The following is a 6,636-nucleotide window of genomic DNA, read 5'->3' on the forward strand; positions in this document are numbered from 1 at the left end:
AATAAGATCTTCGCTAAGATTTCAAATAATAAGCAAGCAAATTATATCAATGATTTTGTGTCTCTGATAAGTACAAGTGTTAAATTTATTCTATTTTTTATTTAATTATACTAATTTATTTACTAAAATTAACTTTAATCTTATGCATGTTTGGTTCCTTGAGCACACTTTAATTCTTGCTCCTCATTACCCTAACTTAAGGCCTCATTTTCTACGATGGGCAGATGATATTGTATATAATATTGATAAGATCATTGACTTATTGGTTAACATAAAGGAACGAAAGGAATATCATGCAACAAGTTTTAATTAATACCTCTAAGAAAAATAATGATTTGCTCACAAATAATTTTTTGTATATATTTTATGTTCTCTAGGGAGTTTCCCTGGAGAAAGCTAATCTATTAGGCATCCAAAAATATCCATAATGCAGCCCTCCTCCTTCCCATCATAAAATAACCTACCCATCAACAAGAATTAAATTCTCCAATCACACACCTCATTCTCCCAATCAAATCCCCCTCCTCTCCAATAAGCCCCACAATATCCTCAACAACCAGAATTTCCATTTTCAACTAAAGAACATGCAATTCTCTCAGACAAAATAATGAAATCAACCCAAGATACCTGCACAAAACTCTTCTATGAATTTGAAGATATACTGAGCAAGAAGATTAAGCAACTAGGTGAAAGAGTGCAAGTAATTGATAATAAGCTCAACCATTACATTGATCATTGTCAGCAACCATTGAATCCTGAGCAACAACCTGCTCCCTCCTCCTCATCATGATAGAAACCAATCAAAAATTAAGGGATACTTTTTGTAATCCAACTAAAGAAGGAAGCCCAAGATGAACCATATATCCTTACCCCAGGAAAACCAGATATCCCTGCTCCAAAAAAAAAAAAAAGATATTCCCGTCAAAGATAAATTAGATATACCTGCCCAACACAAACTAGATATCCTTGCCCAAGACAAACCAGATATCCATGCCCAGCTTCTAATGACGAGTCAAAAGAGGATATTATAAAATTTAAAATGAAGGTGAATGTCAAGAAGCAAAAATAAGATATCCCTCCCCCAGCCCAAAATGAACCAATCGATATTCAAGACATTGTAATAATTTCTCAACTTGCAAATACATTAGTGGAATACATAGACAGGGATATGCTGAGTTCTAAGAAAAAAAAGATATTTTTGATGAATGCTTTATGAAGTTCACTGACAAGTAAATTTTGTAACACTATATTATTAACTTCATTTTTGTTAGTTTTTTGTATATATTGAGATGCTTAGTGACTTATGTATTGGGTTTTAAGTGCATAAATAGTTGTTTAATGTAGAACTTATGCATATTTTATGAGTATTTTATGTATAATTACTACATATGTACTGCATAGTTTATGCATAATTACTACTTGTTCTATGCTTATTTATTGCATATTTATGCATAATTTTTTTTTCAGGAATCATAAAATATTTTTTTTTGGAACATTGTAATTCATAGAAGTGACATTGATGAATTATTATGTGATAGTTACCTTGACAATAATCATATAGATGTCTTTGCCATTTTGTTATATGAGAAGAGTAAACTTTTCCCTAACAAAACTATATTTTTTTATATGCCTCTCCACCGTATTAGGTTAGTATACTATTTGAATTAAAAAAATGTGGTTTTGAAAAAACTTAAATATTTTTTTGGGAAAGTTAAATTTCTAAAATTTTAATTTTGAAATCGAACACGCCATTATGAATAGTATATCGCCTTGAGATGCATATATATCATTTCCTAATGGGTTCAAATTTTAGAACTTTAAATTTTATCCTAATTATTATAGTCAAACTTAGTGAATAATTACATATGAACATGGAGGGTCAAGATTAAATTCAATCAAGTGTTTGACTATAATGATCCGTATAGGTATCATTAATGTCATAATCAATGTAATGATAATAAAGTAATATATATTTTCGAGGAAAGAGGATATTGTCTATTATTGATTATTTAAATATGATGATAACGATCACAATTTTTTTGTTTATTTCCTAAAGATAATTAATTTAAGTTTAAAAAATTTGATTTTTGAAAATCTGGGTTTCTAAATCTCCTACGAGCGTAAGCCATCGTAATTAATTACATCATTGGAAAATAAGAGTTTCTTATGAATATTCTTGATTAAAATAGAGATAAAAAATTTATTTAAGATTTTCAAAGATTGATATCAAAGAAGGTAAGGGTTGTAATCTTCAAATTGGATTGGTTCAAGGTTGAGATATTCTTTTTGGAGGTCAAAGGAGGAAGGGTAAGGAGTGTTTTGGGATTCTGAACTAATTCATAAACACTCCAACCTATCCTAAGTATTGGGCTTAAATTTGATTGAAAGTGATATTTAGTTTGAATGATCAATTTTATTAGAAGGTTGAGATTCAACTCCTAGAGGTTGAGATCTTATAACCTAGGCCTTTCTCAAAACCTAAGTCTAAAGTGGGTATTAAAAATTAATGACCCAAACATAGCTAATGCAATACAAATATAGACTTACCCCGACCTAGATTGAGGAGCTAGCTAAACCACCTAGGCACTTCAAAACTCTATGTTCAATCACTTATATGAGAATGGTAGGGACATTATATTAAGTTAAGTTTGAGGAAAGTGGGGTCGACATTTAGAGCAGATCCTAATTGGTCCCTTAACTTATGTTGGGTATTTGATGTCTAAGTAAATGCATATAAAATTTTAGACATTTTAAAATTTTTATTAATGCGATGCATGTTAGTTGACTCGATAAAATGCTTAAATCAAAATTAAACAGTTTAAAAATTAAGCTTAAAAAATAGGGTTTCCCCTAGAGATTGCACAACATCCCCTTGATAGAACTGCACTCTAATAGGTTAGGTGGTCTATTAGAACTCGCAAGCGGGGAGTTGCCTAACAAGGTTGAGAAAAGTAAAATATGATTTATGAAAAACCCTCAGTGAGTCCAAGCTTACTTCTTAAGATCGTTAGAGTTTTTATATGAGCTAAAAATTTTAATTGGTTTAAGTAAAAGATTTTTTTTTGTACCCTCACGAGCCTTTGATCTGATTCCAGGCTAATACAAATATGACATGCAAGATCACCATAAAACTACTAAAAGCAAGACAATCATAAACACAATCAACATCAAATAATCAACATTAATAAATAAATCAATTAAAATTTAATGACTATAGGCAAATGCCTTTTAATATTACATCCCAGAATTACATAAAAAAAGAGGCCAGACATTACTAACAACAACCCAGATTCTACTTCTAAGACTCAATTGACTTTGAGAATTGGGTTTCTTTTTGTTTTCCACTTCATCATCATTCTGTGAGCTCCTTGGATCCATCTAGTCTGGATATCCAAGTGAAAAGAAACTCTCCCTCGAAAGCGGTGTTATCTTTTCTCCTAGGATATTCAAAGTATCCTTAGGCTTTCAAATGGAGGAAGAATCTCTCATAAGAGATGTCCTCTCCTCTTTGGAATCTAAATAGAATATGTGTATATCCCATCTCAAATCACTTTTACAACTCAAAAGTATCTCAAATTATATTTAATAAAAGAGAAAATTCTAGACTCAAAACACCGACAGGATTATCCTAAGTATATATAATTAAAACATCCCAAGCAGTTATAATTAATCTTAAGTAGTTTTTAATTAAAAAATACTCAAATTCATAGCCACACTCATGCTCTTTTAATTTAAATGGGGTCTTAAATAATTTTTGAAACATCTATAGAAAATATTATTAATTTAAAGCTTAATTTGTTTGCTCCCTTTAATCAATTCCCTGTATGAGCATGACCATCTGTATAAGATTGAATTAGTATAAATTGCTCCTAACCTAAGGGTAGATCTAATGCATAATCAATCAAATCACATAATACAAAAAGTAAGTAAATAATCAAGAAATCTAAGCTAGCAAATAACATGCAGTAAATGCTCAAAAAACCTGGCACACAACATAAAAGTAAATACTGGTCCAGCCTAAGACTAGAGTTGGTTGTCCTAACAAACCATCTAAAGTGTGTGTAAAGGTCATGTGATTTTGATATATCCTATGTAGGACACTTGATTAAAGTTGCTTAAAGATTTGATTGGTTGAAAGGCTTAAGGGAAGATATTGTTTAAAGTTTAAGTCTTAATGATTTGAAATTAATTTTAAGATTGATTTTAATTATTTATTGAATACAACCTTTGTTGCTCACATAGGCTGTAAAGTTTATTTCACATTCCTTGTGGCTAAGCTAATAGACTCGTAAGCCTGAGTTACATAGTGGTAATCAATATATTTAAGTGTTTTGGTTTGATTTAAGATTTAAATTTTGATAATTTTTAGAATTTTTTGGATTATTTTAATCATTTAATTAATGGGTTAAAAGTTAACTTTTTTATTAAGCTTAAGTTTTGGAATTTTTAATTTTTTTATAAAATATTAGACCTTAAGATGATAAGTTAAAATATAAGTATGATATATTTAGAATTTTCAACATTTAGTTATGAAGGTCTAAAGATTTAACTTAGATTTGACCAAAATTTGATTTTTTCATATTTGAATGATTTTTGAAGGTTTGAAAATTTTGAAATAGTTTGAACCCAAATTATCCCTAATCTTCTTGAAATCATCTCCAAAGGTCTGAAATAACCTAAGGAGAGATTATCAAGTATTTGAGAATTTTTTGAAAGTTGTAATTATTTTTAATTAATTAAATTCATTAAATATTAAATTTTAATTAAAGTTAAATTAAAGTCAAATATGGAATTAAATTAAAGTGAATTTATTTTTCTTAAGTTGTAAATTAAATTCTGATCAGTTTAAAATATTATATATATTTTTTTGGGTTTAAATTTGATTTATTAAAATTTTTGAAACTTTTAAATGCTTAATTAAGGGTTTAAATTTAAGTTGGATGATTAAGGAACTTAATGATTTAAAAAATTAGTGCAAATTTTTTTTTAAGTTTGTATGTGTGACTAAGTTTGAATGTTCAAACTTTCAAGTCAATAGAAAGTGTATCCTAATTCCTAGAATTTTTCTAAGTTCTCTAAGTAAGTCCTTAATGATGTCATTAAGTTATGTTGGATTAAATCAAAGTCATGCTAACCCTTAAACTTGACATGTATATATCACACATAAGCACAATCAATTTCTAAATTTAGGAGAGCCTATGCTAAGTGGTGTGTGTTTTCTAGACATGCAAGGACAAAATTAACTTGAATAATTAAATAATTATTCAATAATCATCCCCATCAACTCTATTCAAATAGTACAATATATATTTAAAATTTCAAGGGATCTCTCAATGTTGAAGATTTAAACAAAAATATAATTTTACCAAAATAATTAAAATTTAATATTTAAAATAATTCAAAATATATATTTAATATTTTAAATCAATAATAATTTTAAATTAATGTATTAATTTTTTTTGGAAATATTGTTATAAAATATGTTATATTTCTATTAATATTTTATTTTTTAAATATTTTTTTATTAAAAAATATTTTCAAAATAGTTTTAAAATTAATTTAAAACATGGCGACAATTAATATCAATGATTGATATTAATTTACCACGGTGGTAGTGGCCGCACACATTTTTTATGAACCACGTTAGTAGCCCACACAACCATCGGATATTCCGCATTAATGGATCAATTGTTATGATATCGTTATACGAGAAAACAGACGATCGGGGGAGTTGATCAGTTAGGATAGATCAAAAAATGGCCAGATATGAACTGTTGATCCTAAGATCAATGGTTAGAACTTATCCCAATTAAACACTCGCGTAAACCGAGCCCTAGTATAGAAAACTAGCTTGTTCTCTCAATCAGTTGGACTAAAACTCTTAAAATTTTAAACATAGATTAATTGAATGAACAGAAATGATTGGGATGTATTCATTTGGTTCGAAAAATGCTTTTTAGTGAGATAATTAAAGCTAAGTGTTTTAAGCTAGGGTTAGTTTTTTTACATCAATCCAACAAGTGGATTTGGGAGATCTTTAGTTTTCTAAGCTTGTTGATTGTCCACATATGTTTTCCTTGTTCAAACTGTGGTTTGATAAGATTTAGATCGATAGATCTCGACCTTGACGGATTTAGCCCTTAGCTCGTTGGAAAGCTCATCGGCGATGGTTTTGATCGGCTGGATTTAGGTAGGGGAATATAGAGGAGACTGAGGGGAGCTTCAAAGGACTGAGTCTCAGATCTGGAGTTGCTTGAGAAGTGAGAGAGTATAGGGTGTAGAATGATAGCTCTTGGAAGGGTTTTACCCTATTCAAATATCCCCGGGTGGTTTGGACGGTCTTGATTGCTTTAGATGGACTCCAGGATGCTGCCACCTATCCATAGAGTAGTTGGGAGCAGGAGGAATCAAGGATGAGAGGACATACTAGGTGGAAAGTGTCCTTTGTCCCCATGTGAGCATGTGGGAGTGTTTGGACCATTTAATCATGATCCAAGGGTTAAGAGAGACTTTATGAATGTTCTAGAGTGCTATTTAAGCAACTGGAATGGTTTAAGATAGAAGTGATTAGGTTTAAGGAGGGTTTTGACCATCTTTGACCACCTTAAAGCATAGGTTTGACTGTTTAACTGGTTC

The sequence above is a fragment of the Dendrobium catenatum genome, unplaced genomic scaffold (genome assembly GCF_001605985.2).
Source record: "Dendrobium catenatum unplaced genomic scaffold, ASM160598v2 fragScaff_scaffold_716, whole genome shotgun sequence".
Lineage (NCBI taxonomy): Eukaryota > Viridiplantae > Streptophyta > Magnoliopsida > Asparagales > Orchidaceae > Dendrobium > Dendrobium catenatum.